Raw genomic sequence first — 20,934 nt, 5'->3', positions numbered from 1 at the left:
AATTGATTAATCCTTACAACCTTATGAGGTAGACACTCTTTTAAACCCCATTTACAGATGAAAAAAACTGAAGTTAGTTTTGGGCCTGGACACAGCTTAACTGCCCCTCTGTTCATGTCTCAGAAGGCTATAATCAAGGTTTTGTCCCAGGCTACAGTTCTAATCTTGAGTTCAAGGTCCTCTTCCAAGCTCTTTAAGGTTGTTGTCAGAATTCAGTTCTCTGTGGCTATATGATGAAAAGTCCAATTTTCTTACTAGCTGTCATCCAACAACCATTCTCAGCTACTGGAGGGTGCCCACAGTTCCCTGCCACATGGTTTCCACAGATAGTTCACAACACAGATGTTTGCTTTCTACTGGGCCATCAGGAGAATATCTTCTGTTTCTAGACTCAGCTTATCTGATTATAATGAATTTCAATAGTCTTCCTTTTGATGAACTCAACTGATTAGAAACCTTAATTACATTTATAAAAACCCTTTTGTCATATAATCATAGGAGTGAAATTCTATCCTATTCATAGTTTCATCAAGGGCATAGGTCATTAAAGACCATTCTGGAGTTCTTCCAACCATATATGTTTCTTCTAGGTTTTCATTAAGCCTGTTTTTATATAGTTGTAATAATGTAGCACATTTAGATATGTATACCCTACTTTGAACTTTACCTTATCACAAGTATTTCCCATTATTATGTAGGCTTCATAACCATAAATTTAATGGGTTTATAATGTACAATATAAAATTAATTTGACAAATCTCCCTGGTACACTTTCATGTCTCATTCTGGGGAGATTAAGATATTTAATTTTGAAGTGAGACAGTTTTTTAACTTTTTTGTCTGTTATTTATAAGATGGAGATAGTCAAACTACTTATTTCGTATGATAGTCTTAAGATTAAATGAAATGATGCATATAAAATGCTTAACATAATGACTGGCACATAATAAGCTTTTAAATAGCATCAACATCATTATCATTTCTTCTGACTTCATTGTCATTTTACTCTAGATTCTTGTAGACCTATTTGATATAGAAATTTCTTCTTGAGGTCAGTAAGAATGCAGAAATATTTGCAATATGAAGCAAAATGACCAAATGGTAATTTGAGTTTTATTTACTAGCTGTGTGACTTTAGGTAAGTAGGTCACTTAGCTTTCTCTCTATAAAATGGACATAACAATATGTATCATACAGTTTCTTTGGTAATGTATGTAAAAGAACAAATACAAGTGACATAATTTATACTCAGTAACTTAGTTTATTCATCTTGAAAGCTCATTAAAATATCCCAAGGACTTTGTACACATACTTAACAGTAAACATCTTTATTATATGATCCATATTTCTCTTACATTCAGAGCTTATAGAAATAAAATAACTTATAAAAGATGGATTATACAATTAAGGAGAGTTTGATTTGAAAGGAATAAGACAGCTGTTTTAAAGTAGTTTTTTTTTAAAAGCAAGCAAGATTTGTAAATCAGTATAGGTACACAGAATTTTGTAGTTTCTATGTTTCTTAAGGATAACTTAAGTAAATATACTTAAGTAAATATACATCTATTGTTAAAAATAGTCACTTTTGTTAATAAATAACATTTCTCAACAATTTTCCCTGTGGATTTTTATAGGGAATAAAAAATTTTCATTCTGGGGTGTGTGGGTGGCTCATTCAGTGGTCATGATTTCACGGTTGTGAGATCGAGCCCCACATTGGGCTCTGTGCTCAGTGTGGGGCCTGCTTAAGATTCTCTCCCTCAGTTGCACTCGTGTGCACTCTCTCTCTCTCTCTCTCTCTCTAAATAAATAAATAAATAAATAAATAAATAGATAAATAAATTCTGTTAAAAATGAGCTTCTTTAGTTAATAGTTAATATTTACCATGTTTACATCAATTAGTTGCTATATTTTCAGTAAATTCATCTTTATTTTTCATTGAGGTTTGTTATATTCCAGTCTTAAACATTCACATCGAAACTGTGGGCTAAAATGCTGAAATGTTCAATAAATCATTGCATGCTAATTAAATTCAGTATTATTGGAATCTTTTAGTTCCTTTTTTACAGGAAGAAATCTAAAGATAATTGATGGAAATATGTTATATTTAGAGAAACATTTAGGCCTATCTCCATTATAAACACAAAAACAAACCAGCTTATAAGTCAGAGCACTAAGGCTGATTTTGTGAGAAAAAAATCTCATTGATATTTGGAAGTTTGTAAATTTAGTTAAAAGTATTTTATTTCAGTGAAACTGTTCATAAAATGGGAATTTCTCAAACAATCTTTTGTACTGTTGATGATGTTGTGTTACATTAGACAAGTGATCACTTAAGAAGACAGGATTCTGTTGGCTCTTGGGCACACAGCATGGTGGGGCGCCATTCTGTGTTGGCTAAAAGCAGAGGGTCAGAATGGCTCTGTGTGAACCTGCTGCTTGGTATTTAAGTTTCCTCAGTTACAAAATGGGGAGTACATTGTCACTTAAAAGGGTTTTGTGAGAAAACAATGAGATCATCTTCATAGAATGCTGAGGGTTAGTATATTATAAGTGCTCAAAGTTAACTTTTATTCCATTACTGTGATTTATGGTACCATCTTCATAGACAGTTTCTGAAATGCTAAACCATTGCTTTTCTAATGCCTCCCTAATGGCATTTCTTTGAAGAAAACCTGATAATATTTAGTCATTAAATTGAACTGTGGCTGCCAGATCACAATTCTGTTGGGATTTCTCTATGCTTTAGTGCCAATCCTCATTCTAGATGAGCATGAGGAAGGGTTTAGTTGGCCAGAGAAGGGACTTTAAAACTGTTTCCTTTTAAAAATTAATGGATATAAATCTCCCCAAAACCATTCATGAAAAAGTTTTTTAAAATATTGTGATGTTCATTATATAGAGGAAACTGTGGGGTAAAGACTGACATTTATCCTCTTCATCTTCTGCTCTATGGAACTAAGTGAATTATATTCAACTTAGACCAAGTCCTGTTGTTCCAAAATTATGCATATTTGTAACAGTTTCTCTTCCATAGGAAAGGTTTCTGGCACCCCGTAAAGTCCTGTAGTTATATTCCCATACCTCTGGGAAATACTCCTGGCTCTGCCTTCCACTTTCCCTTAGTCATGTGATTGCTCTGCTATATTGTTCCAGGTTCTTCTATAACTATGCAGATTTTTTGTACTGGACAAAAGAGGCATTCTGATTCTGGTTTTACCCTTAGATAGTCTCTCTTTCAGTTCTTCCTCTTAGGTGCTACGTTCTACAGCCCATGGACCACCATTGTTCTCCATTCCTAGCCCTGGTCCCCAGAAACTTGGTTTTGGTAAATTATCCCAGAGGGTATTCTTGCCTGCCCAGAGACAGAGTTAGCAAGCATCCTAAGTCTTGAGTATTCCAGCATACATATTGTCTTGAATAACTTATGTAGAGTGGCCCATGGTTGTGTGAATGAGGCCTTCAGGGTCAACTTTAGCTACCAACCTCCTTTACCAACCAGGAGAAAATGAGATTACCCTGGAATACTGGATACCTTTGATTGATGGTAGCAAGATTATAACAAATTCCATAAATGCCTCAAGTGAATCCAACCATATTTTAGGGCTTTGATTTGGAACTACACAGACCTCTTGATATGGTGAAACAAAGTTTGGTGGGTATTTCTGAAGATCAGACTTTTAAGAGTTAAGGAAATATCTAGAGATGATGCCCCCTCACCCAAAAAAATTTTTTTAGTGAGTTTGTTCTGTATCATACATTTCCTCTGACCCAGCCCTCTTGCATCTAGCTTAGAGGTACACTTTTTAGAGAACTTCCCAGCCCAAGGATAGATGTCTTCTGTGGAATATGAAACCATGTCCCCTAAGGCAGTACCAGTACCATAGTTAATAGCTTTGTAGCTCCAGTCTAAATTATCAACACCAGTTACTAAACTGGCACATTTTTTTGGAATACATTTTTTCTTCCATGTATTTCATTGGTAGGCTTTGTGGGAATTACAAATGTATGGATATAGCTCTTATTCTTGAGCATATCATGACCCATGAAAATTCACAGAAAAGTGAAGAAACATGTTTTTGTGCTCTAAGATATCAGAGAAGGAAGTGATCATTTCAGATTGGGGGCAAATAGGTGGGATATGGCTGGATAAAGCTGGGGCTTGAACAGTATTGAGGGTTTGCAGATATGGTAAATATTGGATGGGGAATATTTGGAAAGATTCACGTTGCAGCTGCAAGAAAGCTGATTATATAATTTTTATGCTTGAAACCATCGAGTGTTTACCAGTTGTGCTTCTTGAACTTGAATGTGCACATACAATTAAACAATTCAGATTCAGTGGGTCTGCAAGGCAGCCTGAGATTCTGCATTTCTAACAAGTTTTCTGCTGCCACTGCTGGACTCCAAATGAAACTTTGAGAAACAAAATTCTATACTGGGGTTGGGGGTAGGGCAAACTACAGCTCACAGACCAAGTCTAGCCTACCACTTGTTTTTTAATAAAGTTTTATTGGAACACAGGTACATTGATTCGTTTGCCTATTGTCTATGACTGCTTTTACACAACAGTGGTGGCATGAAATAGTTATGGCAGAGACCATATGGCCCACGAAGCCTAAAATTTTTACTCTTATACTTTACAGAAAAGGTTTTGCCAATCTCTTGAGTATACAATAGGATAAAATCTAAATTATTTTTTTAAATATTTAAACATTTAATAAACATTTAATAGTATTTTTAAATAAAAAATAAACATTTTTAAAAATTAAACATTTAAATATAATGTTTATATTTATTTTTGAGACAGAGAGAGACAGAATATGAGCAGGGGAGGGGCAGAGAGAGAGAGGGACATACAGAATCTGAAGCAGGCTCCAGGCTCTGAGTGTCAGCACAGAGCCCGATGTGGGGCTGGAAATCATCAACCATGAGATCATGACCGGAGCTGAAGTCGGACACTCAACCACCTGAGCCACCCAGGCACCCCTAAATTCTTTAGGAATGTATGCTAGGACCAACAAAATTTGCCTTCAGTATAACTGTCCAACTTATTGCTCTGCACTCTGCCCCTTTAGAGTAGATTACTGCCATATGATCAATTTGATGGTACCCAAACCTACATGGTCTATTTCATTTCTCTGCATATACCTTTTGCCTGAAATTTCAGGATAACATTTCAGGATAACATTAGTTATCCTCGCATTGCTGACTCACTCATCTTTCTTCATTCCTTATGATACGTCTTCTGAGAAGCTTTCTCAAGGCTGGGCTAGATTTTTGCCTATGCTTACCATTGGACCGAGTATTCCTCTCTGTCGGAGCACTCATCTTTATGTACAATTCCTGCCTCTTGGTCTGTCTATCTCATTGGAAGGCAGGGATTGTGTTTCATAGTGCACAGTATATAATAGATGTTCAATAACATCTGAGTGGTTATTGGGAAATAAGGTTGTGAAACAAGAGTGGTGGAAATAAGGTTAAACATAATAGGATGCAGCACAACAAGGATGACCTTGAAACCAGACACAAGAACTTGCTTTTCTTATTTCAGGTCAGCAATTCTCCAAATGACTTCTAAGAAATTCTGAGACTATGAAATGCTCTTTGAAAACAGGTCTTCATGGTCAGAATATTTTCAGAACCTCAGAACAATATGTCCTCCTTTTATAGATTCTTAATACACAGATTTTACAGTAAAGAAACCAGTTTCACTTTGTTTAATCCAGGATAATTCTAACTTTCTTGACTGGAATATTTTTCTTTGTTGAATTAGGAAGTGCATTTTGAGGAGCTTATACTCTATGGAGTTCACTTTGGGAGATGTTGATTTGGTAACACATAGCCTGAAAGTCTATAATTGAAATGATATTCTATGAAGACCCTTCTGGCAGATGTAGAGTGCATGCTTTGGAGAGAAAGGGAATGAGGCACAAAGGTGTGCTCTGAAGTTAGGTATGGGGTGATGAAGAACATATATATGTATATCATGCCTAATAAGGAGGGTCAACATTTTTTTGACTACTTCCTCCAGTGGGTAGCTCTCTAATATAAACAGCAACTCATTTTACATACTGGAGGGAGGTTTGCTTTGGTAAAGCTATTTGTTTTTCCGTGTTTTCTTAATTAGCAGTAATTCTCAGGTTAGAGTAATCTGATACACGATAGTAACAGGGCATCCAAAAGTCTAGAAATATTAGAAGAATAGTTATTCTCATATCTTTAATTTCAGAAGTATGCCATCTGAAAATATAATAAGCATGACATTTGAAAATCAAACTAACATTGTTCAAAACTAAGTTTGTCCTATGTTTCCTAATTTTGCCAGACGTCCTATAGAATATTATGCATTCATTGTCTGGCATGCTGCTAAGTGGGAAATGGGTGATGTAGGGACAATAGCTATAGGTGAAAAACAGTTGGAAATTTTCTGTGTTTTTTAAAATTTTTTAAACATTTATTCATTTTTGAGAGACACAGAGAGAGAAACAGAACGTGAGTGGAGGAGGGGCAGAGGGAGGGAGACATAGAATCTGAAGCAGGCTCCAGGCTCTGAGCTGTCAGCACAGAGCCCGATGTGGGGCTCAAACCCATGAACCATGAGATCACAACCTGAGCCAAAGTTGGATGCTTAACCACCTGAACCACCCAGGCACCCCTATAGTTGTTTTTTTTTAGTGGCAAGTTTTTAATTGGATTTTAATATTTATTCTGCATCTATCAGAGATACTGGGATATTGGCAAAAAATCTGAGTGTTGTGTTTCCCAAACTATGTTGCATTAGTAATTCATGAAGTGTTATAACACACACACACACACACACACACACACACACACACACTCACACACATTTGGAACATGCTGGTTAGACAGAATTCTTTACTGCAGGAATTCTTTGGGCCTCCACATATAATGTGCATTGTGAATCTGCAAGAAGAGATTTTTAACATGCCGGGTTTCTTAAGATTATTTGATCATGGAATCTTTTTGATATGAAATACCATATACCTTCACTAGTATTTTGTGGGATACCATTTGAACGCTGCTGCACTAGTATATAAAGATGCCATATATCCTTAACAGAATTACTATACAGTTGCAACAGAGGGCAGCTTCAGAGCCAGAATGATATGCTGGCTCTACTACTCCGTAAAAATGTGACCTTGGGCAAGTTGCTTAATCTTTTGCAAGTCAGTTTCTGCACATGTAAAATTGATACAATAATACTGTAAGTCCCTATGTTATAGAATTGATTTTAGGATTAAATAAGATAATGTAAGCAGAGTGCTTAGCCTGGTACCTGGTATGCTGTAACTGAAGGCACAGACTGTCTTTTACTGTAATACTGTTATTATCACAACTTGCATCTACTGTTGATTTTAGCACTACCAATGTTTGTCATTATCCCTCTGTTTTCCTGCTATGTGTGATGACTTTCAAACAGTCTATTATTATGTACTAGATTATGTACTAAATATAGATCACTGTGGTAAAATCAGCTTTAATGTTAAACAAGATAACATTGTATCCTATAATTTCAAAAGATTATGTTTCTGTAAGTTTTAGAAATATTTCTCATCATGTGTGGCAGCTGAACTTAAAATTGTGGTCCTCTAAAATCCATGAGACAAAGAAAGAGTTTCTCATCCCATGAAAAGATAACAGGAATATTTCTTAAATTTGTTCCCTGAAACATATCATTGTTAAATGAAAAAGAGAGCTGCACATTTCTAGAAAAGCTAGGAAAAAAAATCTTCTTATTATTTATACTGTTGATGTTAGAAGGCCAAGGAACAAAAGAATCCTTGGAAAACTATAGTCTTTCCTATAATACAGGCCTCTAGGAATTGAAGAGAAACTTGCCATTGCACAGATATTAATACTAATATCAATAGAGTATAATAGTTTGTATTTGTATTTATAGTTGTAAATTTTTTTTAACTTTAATGATCTCTCTGATCAAATATATTCTTGTCCTGGTAGCCCTAGATTTAGAAATTATGCATGGATTTGTTTTGAAAATCAATGCATATAAGGAATATGTAAGGTCAAAATGTAGCAGAAATTTGTGTAGGTTTCGTCTCTTTAAAAAAAGTCTTATTAAATCTTTCAGCATCCAGTAAATAATATTTAAGTGTCTATTGTTTAAATTAGAAGGAAAATGCAAATTTTAAAGGCAGTTTAAAAGAGCATTATCACCCCTCAAATCTAGATGACCAAAAATAAAACTTTTAAATGAAAAACTATAGTCAAAAAATTACAGGTGAATTATTTGTCTTTATCTTTTACAAATAACTGAAACCTAAAGGTAATTTTGTTCCTGTTTTCTGTCCTCTCCATGACATTGGTGTTACTTGACTTGAGAATATTCATTTTCTTTGGAATCACAGTAGCAACAAACTGGGTCAGGAAGAAATGATTGCCAAGGCCCATCTACTGAAACCTGTCTTTGGCAAGCTCTTAGACCTCTCTTAAGCCTAGTTTCTCACCTGCAAAATAGGCCAAATAACACCAACTGTACATCCTCTACAGTATTATTGTGAGGATAACAAAAATCAAATCAATGTAGGTGAAACAAAAGTGAAAGCCACAGATTACAATATCGGTGTTAAGGATTATTGTGGATCATGAACTATTCAAACTGTTGTTGGCCCCCAGATCTTTGCAAGGCTGGCTTCTCATCCTTTAGGTTTTAACTTAAATGTAATCTCTTCAGAGAGATGACCAGTTAATCTAAAGTAGAAATTCACAACTTCTTCTACAAGTCGCTCTTTGTCTACTTCCCTTTTCATACCACTCTTGTCTCTTTGCCTACTTGTTGTTGTGTGTGTGTGTGTGTGTGTGTGTGTGTGTGTGTGTGCGCGTTTGTGTGTGTTTTGCCTCCCTGTTCTGTAGTGTGAGTTCCACGTGGCTGGGACTGCTGTGTTCTATGTTCGTTGCTGACCCGCAAATGTGTGGAACAGTGTACAATGAGGGAATGTGCTATTTACAGTCACTCCTGTCTAGATACATCTGTTCAAATGGATTTAGGTCTTAGAGCTGAGTCAAACGAACATTTTCATATAACTTTCTGTGTAGTTGGCAATAAATGGTTTCAGAAAGCAACACATGCATCCTCCCAACCTAATGAGAAACTATCCCAAAGAGAATTGTTTTCTCTGTAGAGTCACTTTCACCTCAGAAAAGGTCACTTTATTCAAAATGCTGAACAGAATTCATCTATCTCCAGACAGAAGAGATCTATTTTTTGATTCTCCCTTTTAGAACAGCTTAGACCCCTCTTCTGGTATCACTCTCTTCAGGGCCAGCCAGGAATTATGATTGTAAAGCTGCTAGGTCAATCTGGCATTCCCAAATGGCACAAATACACTGTGCATGTTGGTTAACAAGCTAGGCAGTTTATTCCTATTAAATAAAGAACCCAGAGGTTTATGTTACTGGGGAAATAAAATGCCCACGCCTTACAAAAATAACAAACGAACCCCAAAGTCTTTACAATTCCTTGTAAACTCTTAAACCATCTAGCCTCTTGTTAGTATCTCTGGATTTTTGCCTACCGCGCCTCTCCTCACTCCTTTAGCTCCAGCCAGGCTGGCCTCCTTGCTGTTCCTACAAGCCTCTACAAGCTCCCTTCCCCCAAGTATCACCAAGCCTTGCCTCAAATAGCCTTCAGGTATTTGCTCAAATGTCACCTTAGAGATGCCTTCCTGTCTACCCTTTTTAAAATCACAAAAACTGCTCTACACACCCTATCACCTTCCCTGCTGCTTCATTTTTTCCCATAGCCCTCATCCGATATATCTGCTTTATTTATTTATTTTCTGTTTCTTCTTACCATAATCTAGTCCTATGAAAGCAGAGCTTTTTGCAAGTTCACTGCTATGTACTGTCCAGCACATGGCAAGCAATTAATAAATATTTACTGAATTAATGAATGAAGAATTTAATATGCAAAAGAGTAGTATCAGTTGAATAATTAAAGCTCAAACAATTCATTAAAATTGATTATGTACAGTTCTCCAACACTTGAAGCTGAGTGTTAATTAGATTGCTGCAAGGAACAGAAACTGTCGGGTTACTCCAGGACGCAGGATTTTATTTTAAAGGATTTAGGGAGAGTGAGTAAGAAAGTAAGGAAATGGAATGTCATTCAGACTGTGATTCAGGATACAGCACTGACCTAGTGCTGTGGTTCTTGAACTTTATAACACATCAGAATCATCTGGGGTGCTTATTGAAAACACAGTCTGCTGGCCCCCACCCCACCCCATTTTAGATTGAGTAAATCTGCACGGGCCCTGAGAATTTGCACTCCTAACCATTTCCCAAGTGTTTCTGATGTTGCTAGAGCAGGTCTGCAGTTTAAGTACCCTAACCTAGTAATATTAAAGCCACTATGTTGACCTTAGGGCAGTCTAGGACTAGTGACTTGTTCCTTCAACTTTGCCTCCGTATTCCTGTTTCATTTTATTCTGACACCAATCCTTATTTTTATCTCAAGTCCTTGGCTTACTCAAGAGAATCTAGTGCCTCAAGACTTCTGCTTTTGCTTTTTCTGTTTCCCTCTGCATTTGTACCTGTCAACTATGTCTCTTTCCTTTAAAGTCCCCCTGAGATATTTCAGTCACTCCTCAGTAGAGAGTAACCCTGTAGGGCACAGCTCTTGAAATACATACCCTTTGGTCACACAATGATCCTGGACTAGCAAAGTCATATGAAATAAGGCATAATCACCTATATGTAACACATCTCATCTATCTGTTCGGAAAGGGTCTGTGAGAATCAAGACATTTGAGGGTTTTCAGAATAGGGCTCTTTATATGACAGGCAACTTGCCTGCAGTATCTACTTCAAAGTGATTAAGGATATTTTGAAACAGTATTGAAGAGAATGCCTTTATTTCACTGCCAAGTAATCCATAAATTAGCCTAGTAATACTGTGCAAATTTTTGTTTTTCTGGACCTTAGTTTCCCCCGTGATAAAGGGAAGGAAAGCAAGTTCCTTTCCTTATACAGTGTGCTGATTTGATTAATCTAATTTGCTAGTGTATATACATAGATGTATGGCTAGGTCATCCTTAATCTCCAGGGTGCTATGATCCAATCTATTTTGGTTGAACTTTATATTCTCTTGCCTTCTTCTCCTCCCCCCTCCCTCCCCCTCCCTCTCCTCTTTCTCCTTCTTCCTCTTCTTCTTCCCCTTCCCTTCCTTTTCCTTCTTCTTTAAAGAATAGATACAGAACCAGCTTGTTTGCCAAGTGGTTCTGCCACCTACCATCCATGTGACCTGGGGCAAATGTCTTTGTCTGAGCTTCAATTTCCTCATCCATAAAACTTGGACTATAATAGCTTCCTTACAGTGTTGTAAGATTAAATGACTTATTATGCGTCAAATTACTCCTAATAGTTGGGGATGAAATGTAGCTGGCATGTAGAAAAGACTATGTAAATGCTCTTAAACTTATTTTCATATATAGTAGTCCCACTTATCTGCGGTTTTGCTTTCCACAGTTTCAGTTATCTGTGATCAACCACAGTCTGGAAACAGATGATCCTCCTTCTGACAAATGGTCAGCAGGTCAGTAGCAGCTAACGCTACATCACGCTGCCTGCATCATTCGCCCCACTTCATCTCATTTCATGGGCATTTTGTCATCTCACATCATCACAAGAAGGGTGAGTACAATACAATGAGATATTCTGAGAGAGAGAGAGAGAGAGAGAGAGAGAGAGAGCATATTCACATAATGTTTATTATACCGTGTTGTTATTTCTGTTCTATTTTATCATTAGTTATTATTCATCTCCCACTATGCCTAATTCATAAGTTAAACCTTATCATAGGCATGTGTGCATAGGAAAAAAACACAGTATATAGGGTCGGTACTATCTGCAATTTCAGGTATCCACTGGGGTTCTTGGAACATATTCTCTACAGATAAGGGGGGACTACTGTATTTTCATCTGTACTTAATATTTTGTCCTTTTCAATACACATGATTATACTGTGCATTGGATTTTTACTTAGAATTTCACTTAAAATACGAAGTTATCAGAAAGTCCTATAGTAAAATTCTATTGTAGTGAGGAAATTTCAAAGTGTTTTAGAAATACCTATATCCTTTTAAAAGATATTTCTGGAAGCAAGGAGGCATGTGACACTCTGTAAAAGACAAAACTACAAGAACATGAAACATATCAATAATCCTGGGCAAAGGCTAGGGAGGAGGGGAGAATATTGACCACAAAGTGGCACAAGAGTACTTTTGGGGATGACGGCCATAGTCTCTATCCTGGACACATGGCTGAATATGTTTGTCAAAACTCATATACAAAAGAAGGAATTAATTCTATTGTATCTATGTTGTAGCTCAATAAACCTGACACTTATTTTGAAAACTGCTTCTTTTGATCTGGGAGATTCTGTAGAACATGCAGCTGTGTATAATTCTGATCCTGAAAAGTGACTTCCTAAACTTGGATTCATTTTTATTTCAAGTGCTGGAAATATAACATAAAATTTCAGTAGAAGCACTGCCATAGCTGCCACCATCTTTGTAGCACCTGCTATTTGCATGTTGGGTTAGACAGTCTATGGCACTTTCTTATCAAACAGTTCCAACCTTCCTTGCACCACTGCCTTAAATGCCACCTCTCCTCCACCTCTATCTGCTCCTACTCATTTCTCCTTGGGTGCTTAGGCTTCCCCTCACCCAGTAAATGGGAACAAAATGCCTATTTGATATTTTTTTATGTTAGTTTGAGTGATACAATTTTATAAGGGTTATTTTCCAAATTGTTGCTGCTGGTGTTCTGAAAAAAGTTATTGTATGTGTATCTTCTGTTCATTAACGTAGATAAATTTTATATTTTGTAAATATTTTTGTTATCATTTAAAAATCATATTAAGGAAGCTTCTAGTTTGCTATTTTAAATTATGAAAATGTTAAATCTTATGCAACTTTATTTCTGCATCTGCTGAAATCACATTTTTTTTAATCTTCATTTTGTTAATGTGGTGAATTATGCTAATTTTTAAGTGTTAAAACAACTTTGATTATTATCATCTTTATTATATTTTATTTATGTTATATTTTTTGAATATTATTAACTAACATCTTGTTTAGGGTTTTGGGGTCTATGTACATGGGTGGTATTGAGCTTAGTTTTCTTTCCTTGTGGTTTCCTTGTCAGATTTTGATATGAAAATTATGGTAGCTTCACAGAACAAGTTAAATAATTTTCACTTCCCCCTTTATATTCTAGGGGTTTTTGTAAGTTTGAGGACAACTGTTTCTTAAATGCTTGGAAAAGTTCACTAGGGAAGCCATCTTGGCCTGCAGTTTTCTTTAAGAAGTTTTTCATTATGGTTTTAATTTCTATAATAATCACAGGACTATTCACATTTTTCTATCTTCTTAGTTCATATTGGTATATGTTCTTTATTAGAATTGTGTCCATACCACTTAAATTTTCTATATTTTATTGGTATGAAGTTGCTTATTACATGCTCATATATATTTTCAATGTCTGTAGGATCTATAGTGATGTTCTTTGGTTGATATGTGTTGTCTCTTGTTTTTTTTTGATTATTCTTCCAAGAATTTTATCAACATACTAGTCTTTTCAAAGAATCAGCCTGTGGCTTTGTTGATTCCCACTAATGTGTTTGTTTATTTCATTAGTTTCCGCTCTTATCATTCTTCCATGAATGCTCTTATCATTTTCTTTGAGTTTATTTTGCTTTTCTTTTTCTTCCTGAGATACATGCTTGGCTCAATTTTCAACCCTTGCTTCCTGATTTATGTATTTAATTTTAAAGGCTATAAATATCCTTTAACACTTCTTCATATATATCACAAAAATTTGGATACTTAATCATTTGTTATTTTGTTATAATTTAGATTAAAAACTTTCCTAATTTTTACTTTAATTCATTATTTGACACATAGGTTATTTATATTTCTTAATTTCCAAATATAGAGATATTTGCTAGTTGTCTATTATTGATTTCTATGGTTTAGCTTCAATAAGATCGGATTTTAATCCCTTGAAATTTGCTTTTACACCCAGTATATGTTCAACTTTTGTGTGAGTGCAGTATTTGGCTTTATCTGGGATTTAAAATCTGATATCCATTGACCTCCAAGAAGCCCACAGATAATTCAGGAAGTTTGTGAACTTGAATGGGCAAAAAACTACATCTTTATTTTTATCGATCTCTAAGTGAAATTTAATGTTTTCTTCAATAGTGAATCAATAAATCAGAATTGGCTACCAACATAGATATTTTCAAATCACATAGCAACTATTGGAAATATCGTAAATGTTGTTTCTCCTTACTATATTAAAATGTGTTAGTTACCAGAATACCTGCTAGATCATTGTATAATGCATTGATAAAGAAACACATGGAGGCAGCTGGGTGGCTCAGTCAGTTTAGCGTCGGACTATAGCTCAGTAATAGTCTCATGGTTGATGAGTTTGAGCCCTGCTTCTGACTCTGCACTGATAATGTGGTGCCTGCTTCAGATCCTCTGTCTCCCTCTCTCTCTCTGCCCCTCTCCTGTGCTCTCTCTCTCTCTCTTTCTTTCAAAAATAAATAAACATTAAAAAAGGAAGCACATGTATTACTGTACTATAAGTTTTTAAACATTTTGATAGCTGATTTTTAATATAATTGGTTTCCTTTGTATTCCTAAGCATTGTTTTATGCATTTGAGAACATTACTCTGAAAAGAATCCATAGGTTTCACCAGACTTCTAAAGGGTCTCATGGTACACACACACACACACACACACACACACACACACACACACACACAAAGTTAAGAATGCTATTGCAACACAAGGGAAGGCAGAGTATATGGATACAGAAGCAGGGAGTTGAGCAGAGTTGGTACTGGAGTTTTTTTTGCTGTTGCTTCTAATTTTCTGAGTGCTACAGATGTCAAGGTCATCAGGAGAGAGTGGGAAAGGAGGGAGGAGATAATGGAAATTTGAGTATAGGAAAGAAGGTGTGAATTAGTTTTCCACAAGAAGAAGAAAGTTAATTTCTTAGGAGAATGCAGGGCAGTGCTGAATGCCCACTCGTATTTTCGAATTTAAAGGGAGAGAATTACGTGTCTTTCTCCTGCTCTGTTCAACTGCATGGAGCAGGAGAAAGACTCTCTCCCAGCACTGCAAAGTGAGTAAAGAGTCGAACTAAACAGAATTAGGATTTTTTCAAAAGAGAAAGGTTAAGGGAGAGATGAACAAGGAAATTAATGATCTACATAAAAGTGATACCAGAGATGAATTCCCAATACCCACCTGGGTAAAGAGGGAAGTGAGAACACAAAGGAGTTATGGTCAGTGGTAAGATCAGTGGATAGGAGGTTTCCATGAGGTGGATGAATCTGTAGAGTAAGGAACACTGCAGTAAATAAACTGGAGAGAGAAGAGATAGATTAGAGAGAGAGAATGGAAAGAATGTTCTTAAATACACTAATAGAAATTATGGTTTAAGGGAGTGAGAAGCAAGTGAATATTTTAGGGAGGTTTATAAGCTTACAACTGTGATTTTGACATTGAAATCAATCCCTCTTTTCTTGACTCTCCCTTTCTGAAGTTTCCATGCCTAACCCTCAAGGCACACTGGCATTATCTTCTCTGCCTCTGATTTTTTTTTTTTTTTCCTGAAGAGAGGAAGTTGGCTTCCCTCTCAGTATTCCTTAGACTCATGCTGTTATGGAGTAGCAATCTTGCAAATTAGCAAAACAGTGGCTGAGAATATATCCTTTGCATTTACTGTGTACTCTGTACCATTAGGTAATTTTTGTGTGTCTCTCACACATAATCCTATAACAATATAGTTGAATAAGCTGCAGCTTGAAGAAGGAAATTAACAAGATTAATGTAACACAGGTATACCTGATGGAACTGGAATTTAAAAAAGTATCTGACTATAAACCCTTGACTTTCTAATGCTGTTACCTTGTTCAGGACTCTTATTTCACCACCATTTGTAGGATAGACTTATACCCAAGCCTAACTATGGTCACTGCTGATGGTTCCCTGGAGAAGTTTATTCATGTTCTTAAATAATACTGAAACATGAATCTTAATTTTGCCATAGTTTTTTAAATTAGTGACCCTTAATTTTCCTTTCCTTTCCTTTTCTTTCTTGTCTATCTTCCTTGAGCCAGCGATCTGTTTTGAGACTGTGTAAATAAAATGTTCCCCCAAGTCCCTCTACTTAAAAGTATTCAAAATTTATGTGTCTTCCCTTTTCCCTTTTACATTACATTATTCTCAGTGTTATAATTTCTGTAAATTGTGGTTCAGATTGTTCCTACACAATGTCAGAATGGCCAATTTGTTATGTAATCCATGGAGGGAAAATCAAATTATTTGTTTAATACTACGTATATCTAGCATGTTGTAGAGTGACCAGATTTTTAAACTGTCATTGGGATGATTTTGTGCTGCCTAGATTTAACTCATGTGTTATGATGATAAAACAGTTTAATATAAGACTTCTGGTGCAGCTGAACATATCCATTCATTCATTCATTCATTCATTCATTCATGTAACCCCCCTCCACTAATTCCAGTGTATTGAAAGGATATGGTATGAGAAGTAGTGCTGTTTCTAAAGTTACTCTTAGCTATGGGAAGTCCTTAGGAATCGTTAAGAGATTTTAAAAATAAAAATTGTTGGGGACCCACTCCTATATATTTTAATTCAGCAGTTCTAGGACAGAGGTACATTACCTTTGTGATGATAGGAAAAGACACCCCTCTGTGAATGCTGCTACTTGGCACCCCTCCCCCTAGGGTGTGGGGCTTGGCAAGTAGAGCATGGGATGGATTTTAGCTTTACCTCTTTGATCAGATGTTTGTGCAGTACCCCAAAAAGCAGCACTGGGTCTTGGGATCTTTAAAATGCTTTCTCTCTGTCATTGTTAGCAGCACCATTGTACTAAATGCTCTCCTAAGTGAATATTGGCTACAAGCTTCTGACCCTCTGACCACTGTATACATTTGTATTGGGAAAGTAGGACTTCTGAGTTATTTTTTACATTGGATATGTTCTAATGCCGTACAGAATTGACTCTCTTCCATCACCTGTGTTTATATGATACCAAGTATTAAAACAAAGTAAATATATTATCTATGTAAGCCATTTGTGTGTTTCTAAGTTCCAGAATTACCTAAAGTTTTCGTGGTTGAGTACAATTAATAACTTTAATTATAATGCTAATAATTACAAATTTAGTAAATTTATTGCCTATTCAGAATTGACCACTATTTACTGAGTTCTCCTGGGATGATATTCTGTGGTCACAAATATAGAGATACAAAAAAATGGTCTTGCCTGGCAAAATTAGCACTCAGGACGAGAAAATCTTGTGATTACAAACTTAAACTTTAAAATATCTTTTTAGTTTTGGAATTTGCCAAGCTATTTCTAGGAGGGATGGTATAAATTTGTCAAATCTAGGAAACAAATAATGCCATAAAGAGCAAAATAGAATTGATCAGGAGACACTATCTAGGGCATAGGATAAAAATGGCTTTGAATTCTCAAGGAAAAAAAAAATCAAGGATAATTACTTTTTAGAGACTTTGGCTATTCTGAAGTTACTCTGTCCATGACAAAAGTAATGATTTTGAAAAGTAAATGCAACAGCTCAAAGTAGCTCTCCTTTAAAAAAGATTTAAATGTAATTGTCATCTTCAGGAAGTAGAGATGGATTTTGCACTTTTAAAAATGAAATCAGAGTTCTTAAGAGAAAGAACGAAGTAGAGAAGAAAAGTGTAGAAAATAGTTTAATAACCATGATGAAAGTTCCTAGGATGATCTCAGGTCATAATTAAAAATGAATCTATACCTGAAATAGATTTTAAGGTTTTAATATCAAACTAAATAATCATAAGTACACATCATTTTTCCTGCAAGCTCCATATTGGTTATCATTTTTCTACTTTGTAAAATCTTGATGTGCATTTTTTCTGGTGATAAATGGAAGATTGCTCCTATTTTACTCCCTATTCTCCAACTAAAAAAACATTAAAAAATGTCTAGTATCATGGGCATTGTATTTATACAATGTTACCTACTATTCCTTTACTTACTTATTTATATTTTTAAAGACATTAAAATCTTAAAATAAATTAATGTTGTTTTTCTGTGAAAATTTTCATGTAAAAATAATATTAATATTTATTTTTCAAATGATAGAATTCTCCCCAGATTAATGTGAGATTACAACGAATGAGGTGGGTTTCTGAAGTCATAGTTGTGTTTTCTTATGGAGGCTGGCAAATGAACAAGTGTGTATTTCAAGATGATTTAAAATTCAAGACCAAACATGCTATTTGAAAAGCAGCCATTATTATTTCAGTGAATATTATTGACTATTTACTATACACCAGACTGTAGGAACATCAACATGAAGCAGGATATTACCAATGGGGAAAGTTCTTGCTCATTAAAGTGATTCTCAAATGTCAGATAATGAATTATCTCAAAAATAGAATCACAGAGGTCTCTGTGAGTCATATGAATCATGGTTTTGTTATAAAAGTTATTTGAGTATTTAAAATAACAAAATATGGTATTTTCTCCTATATCAGTAACCCGTTATACTGGATTTTTACAAAACCATTTTATTTCAAAGTAAAACACAGATACAGAAACTCTTCACAAACAGATGGATAGTTTATTGATGTATTTGAGGCGAGCACCATGTAATAAAGAAATAGAACTTTGTCAGCTTCCCCAGAATCCCTCCATGAAAGTTAACATAACTTTCCTGTTAAAAGTCCTGAGTCTTTCTTTCAGTATATTACAACATAAGTGGGAGTTGGTGTGTGTGTGTGGGTGGGTGGGTGGGGAGAGTGGAACATGTAGTGAAAAACTGCAAATTAAAAAAATACTTTAAAAACATTTATTCCAGGGATGCCGGGGTGGCTCAGTTGGTTAAGAGTCTGACTTTGACTCAGGTCATGGTTTTGCAGTTCGTGAGTTCAAGTCAGTCTCCGTGCTGACAGCTCAGAGCCTGGAACCTGCTTCGGATTCTGTGTCTCCCTCTTTCTCTGCTCCCCCCCAGCTTGTGCTCTATCTCTCAAAAATAAATAAATGTTAAAAAAAATTTATGCCAATTCCTAAAGTAATCACTCTCTTCTTTTCTTTAAAGTTTTCTTACCCAAGTGTGAATTCCTACAAAGTATAGTTTAGTCTTGCCTCTTTAAAAATTTTGTTTGAAATATTTTTAAAGTCTCTTTTAACTGGTAGGTTTTTTTTTAATTTTATGTACCCCCCCAGCTCCCACTTACATTGTTTGTGGTGAAAGACTCAGGACACTTGACTAGTAAATTTCCCACTGTCTAGATTTGGTTAAATGCATTTTCATGGTCAACATCATCATGTACCTCTGTCCTTGTAAATTGGTAACTGGTACCTGGAGTTTACTTTATTTTTTTATTTTTTATTTTTAAAACTTTTTATATTTATTTATTTTTTATTGGGGGGGAGGGGCAGAGAGGAAGGAAGACATAGAATCCGAAGCAGGCTCCAGGCTCTGAGCTGTCAGCACAGAACCCGATGCGGGGCTGGAACCCACGAACCATGAGATCATGACCTGAGCTGAAGTTTGCCACTTAACTGACTGAGCCACCCAGGCGCCCCTGATACCTGGAGTTTAATCCATTGACTGAACTCAGATTGTATCCCTTTGGCAAGACTCTAGGGCCTGGTGTATTCCTTCATCAGAAGGCATGTAATGTCTGCTTGTATCTTTTTTGTGATGTTAGAAGATGCTCAGTGATCAAGTGGGGTCCTGAATCCTTTTGTCATGACCTTTGAAGTTTTTGATAGCTTCTTCACTGTATGATTGGATAAGCTTTCTAGGTTCATCATTCACATTTTTGTGTGAAATTTGTTTTTGAAAGGGGCTTTGCTCAAATAGCTTTTTTCCTTTCACAGTACTCTCTTATCTCTTGTTTTAGCATCGTGTTCCAAAACATGGCAACTTACTTTCTGAGAAGATAGCAACTTACTTTCTGAGATTCCCTGGTTCTCTTCCCCTTCCCTACTTTTATCTAGACCTTCTATTTCCTTCATCTCTGTTACATACCCTGCTTGATTTTGATTCTACTTCCAGCAATTTCTCCTCAGTGTGGGCTCTAGCCAAAAAAATAAAAATAAAAAAGGCCATGGCAAGTTGGTTTTAAGAGTACACAGGCTCTAAGGGCTAAACTTCTCAATCCTTTTAGCTCCCCTCATGCAATCCTCTTATTCATCCAATACTGAATTGGGCAGAACTTCTGATTTTAACTCCTGTTTCCTAATCAGCTTGATGTACTTTCCAGTGATTAGCTGTTGGCTCTTTTGTGTTTTTATTTATTCTTAGATCCATCAGATTCCCTACTTCTTTCCTCTGCTTTCTCTTGCTCAAGTGCTAATGCCATCAAGTCTTGGGGCTATAGTTTGTCTTCATCTGCTTTGTATTTTGAGGTTCATGAGGGTAATCTGTCACCTCATGTTTTCCATGGCTTAGTAACTGTGGTTTTTCTGTCTGTTTTTATGTTGGGATTTAAGGCTTGTTGCTGTCCCTATCTTTCCAGACTCCTCTTACACTAGATTTTGGTATTGATAATTTGTAGTATGTACCAAATTTTAATAAACATGTATGGAAGAAGATTGAGAAGATTGTCTTCATTACTTAATAGGAGTAGTACTTTTAAAACTTCAGAAAATTGGATTATACTTTATTTGTATCAGCAGAGCAGCTGTTGATAGTGGATACTGGTCTCAGAAACCTCTAGGAAGCTAAGATCGTAATACAGGGAAAATAGTGGTAGAAAATAAAATAACACATTAAAGCTGACATGGTAAATAATCGACCTATAGTCAGAAAATAGACTCCATGATATTTTTGTCATGC

At 35.7% G+C, this 20,934-nt stretch overlaps 1 long non-coding RNA gene across 3 annotated transcripts in view; it reads left to right on the top strand.

The window, feature by feature from the left end:
- Positions 1–20,934, top strand: part of LOC109261488 (uncharacterized) — a 353,953-nt gene that overhangs the window by 111,082 nt on the left and 221,937 nt on the right. For all 3 annotated transcript variants that reach the window (XR_008422552.1, XR_002077404.2, XR_002077410.2), the window contains one exon: positions 11,513–11,677. This is a non-coding gene — a long non-coding RNA (uncharacterized LOC109261488). The remainder of the gene's footprint in view (positions 1–11,512; positions 11,678–20,934) is intronic.

This window comes from Panthera pardus, unplaced genomic scaffold (assembly GCF_024362965.1).
Source record: "Panthera pardus isolate Hobbes unplaced genomic scaffold, ASM2436296v1 HiC_scaffold_16, whole genome shotgun sequence".
NCBI lineage: Eukaryota > Metazoa > Chordata > Mammalia > Carnivora > Felidae > Panthera > Panthera pardus.
The sequence above is the reverse complement of the archived record's forward strand: the minus strand, read 5'-3'. Positions and strand labels throughout refer to the sequence as shown.